A 3,206-nucleotide genomic window follows, 5' to 3' on the forward strand; every position below is an offset into this window, starting at 1 on the left:
CTCGAGAGCTCCTGGGTTCAAACCCCAACATCTACCGGTGTGTACCCCACCACTTTGGATGAGAGCGTATACTAAAAGACTCAATACGATGATACGGTCTGTTCTATTACAATCATATTATGTTGTTTTTCTTATCGCTCTCCCTCGAGGATCTGCATTATGTTTTTCCGATACAGACCTCGGTTCATATTTGTTCTCTTGGCATGAGGAACAAAGCGTGGAAGCCCCCTCTGTCCGCCTCACGCTGGGCCAATTAGGAGGATTTACTACTGAAGATCATCATCATCATCATCATCATCATCATCATCATCATCATCATCATCATCATCATCATCTTCATCATCAACATCACCATCATCACTAATCACCCTCAGAAAAAGGGGAGCCCCCCTGCTGCGGGACAATCCTAATGTTTGATACGATAACACGGCGACGCGTCGCTCAATCCATATCCAAATATTAATACCTTATTTTCACATTGACGGACCTCGTTGGGATGGTAAATCTACTATTCACATTTTTATAGCTTATCTGCAATTTGCCCATATTTTTTTTTGTTTCTGATCAGCACTCAAACACATCTTTGTAGTTACTCCCATTACCATTGTATTCTATGGTTGGGGGTTTTCTGTTAGGGTTAGCTGTTAGGGTTTGCTGTTAGGGTTAGCTCTTAGGGTTCACTGTTAGGGTTCACTGTTAGGGTTCACTGTAAGGGTTAGCTGTTACGGTTCACTGTTACGGTTCACTGTTGGGGTTCGCTGTTGGGGTTCGCTGTTAGGGTTCGCTGTTAGGATTAGCTGTTAGGGTTAGCTGTTAGGGTTAGCTGTTGGGGTTCGCTGTTGGGGTTCGCTGTTAGGATTAGCTGTTAGCTGTTATTAGCTGTCAACTTTGCTGTCAACTTTGTACACAAGCTGGGAAGAGGTGAAGAGTTCTTTCACCACCTGCACACTAATAATTTAAAAGAATAATCAAACAGAAAGCTGGAAGTCCTCCTGCTGCTTTATACATTTCCAGCACTCTTTTCTTATGTTCAGTGAGCATAGACATGTTTAAGAATTAAAAGGTGAAGAAAGTATGTGGAAACCTTTCCTTCATGAAGACTCCTTCTTTGGGCCGGGGCTCCTGATATCACTGCATCAGATTCTTCAAGGGTCTAAATTGGCATACTTGAGTCTTATCTGCAATGTCAAATTGTGTCTGCAATGAAACATACTCAAATGTGTGTGTGTGTGTGTGTGTGTGTGTGTGTGTGTGTGTGTGTGTGTGTGTGTGTGTGTGTGTGTGTGTGTGTGTGTGTGTGTGTGTGTGTGTGTGTGTGTGTGTGTGTGTGTGTGTGTGCGCGACGTGATTCATTCACTGGCAAACTGTTTAACCACTTTTTGTATAAGTTGGTTAGTTTCACTTTCATTCCCTGTTATCTAAATATTCTCAAATCATAAATATTGTATCGCCTTAAAACATAACATTGTTTTGTATGAAAATATGTCTTTATAATCACAATAATTGTAATTTACAAAATTTTGCTAGCGGGTCAGGTTAACTTTCTCAGCATCTGGTATACAGCTTTAGGATATAATTGTTCATTCATTCATGTAAAGAATACATATCACACACAGGGGTTGTTTTTGGAACGTAAGCCTTTATTTGAAGGTGTGAAACTTGGAAGGGATTCGCTGTTTGAAGAAGTTGCGAAGACAACAGAGCGACTAGCTTTAAAGGAAACCAACATCCTTGTTATCAGACTCAGCCGTCCACCGCAGGGGATCGTCCAGCTCGGGTGTCTGCCCTCAGTTAACGACACGGCGACTAATGAGCCGTACGGGACCGGAGGTCCAGGAACATCAGCAACAGCATTTTATATGAAGAAGAAATACTAACATCCACATCACATAGCGAGCACTGAAACAAAGTTGTAAACAACACAATCAAACAGCGTTGGGAAGCATCCCAGAATAGTCTAAAACTAAGGCCTGGATGGTTTATCTTTATGTTGTCTAAAGAGAGCGGCAAACTGCAGCATTGAGCGTCGCATTGTTCAGAACAGCGTGTCATAAACCACGTTTAGGACAGTTGTTTGCAATTGCAGGGAAACATTTTCATTTCCATTTGCTGTGGCGTCGTTTACCTGGAGAATTCAGAACCGCAGAGGTAACCGATGACTAATAACACACATTGTAATCCAAAGTCCAGGGTTATTCCAAAGTCTGTCAGGAAATATGTGCACCTTATTTATTTGTTAGACATATTTTTCTGTAATAAAATATTAGCATTATATATTTGTATGATGTTTTCATAATGGCAACAATTGTGTCAAAATAATTTGTAGCAGTTAAATCTTGAATACTACCGGAAAAATACTTTCAAATATGACTACATGCTGTCAGTGAAAGAAGCACAATAATTAGACATTTGATTGCAGTTAAATAATGAGTGTCAGTTTCCCTGGTCTATTGGCAACATTCAGCATTTGGTGTTATGTAAATTGATCCAGCATTTCACTGCCTTAGTGATACAGAAAATGTCCACACAGCCAAACACCCAGTTTGGGCTATTGGCTCAGCACCACACAGGGAGCGCCTTCCTCGCTGAGCCTAAACTGTCAATCTTAGTATGTCAACAATTGTTTACTCAAGGAATGTTTTATGAACAACACATGAAGTAACAAAAAAGTAAAAGTCTAAGAATAGGCTCAGTCTTTCTATATCAGGAGGTGGTCATTAGTATTCCGCTGTCCTCATTGCTTCATCATGATGCTTGGTGAAGCGATGTTTGTGTGAGACAAGAAAACTATCAAATATAGCAACATAACCAATGAAGAGGAACACAGCACCCTATGTCCGTAGGCCAAGTTAGACCTATTTATTATGGAGAACACTTCTGTACACTGTGGCGGCATGGAGAAACAAACTATTCCCTGGGGTTTTCTGTACTCTTAAAGCCCTAAATGTATGCTAAAGAAACATGTGCAGATGTGATACCGTGTTTTAATAATTCAGCTATTGCTCTAGTGTCCAGGGGATTCATCACCAGCACTACGACACAACCCCCAGGCCCCAGACCAGTTAGATTCATCATCACAGTATGTGTTCCCGCTGGTCCTGGACCTCGCGTAATGACCTCAAAGAGTGATGTTGTGTTATCAGTGCTTGATACCATTTTACTACACAGTTTGTGTGGGACTTTTCATTCTTAGCGAGCGGGCAGAA

This window comes from Gadus morhua, chromosome 5 (assembly GCF_902167405.1).
Source record: "Gadus morhua chromosome 5, gadMor3.0, whole genome shotgun sequence".
In the NCBI taxonomy this organism is placed as follows: Eukaryota; Metazoa; Chordata; class Actinopteri; order Gadiformes; family Gadidae; genus Gadus; species Gadus morhua.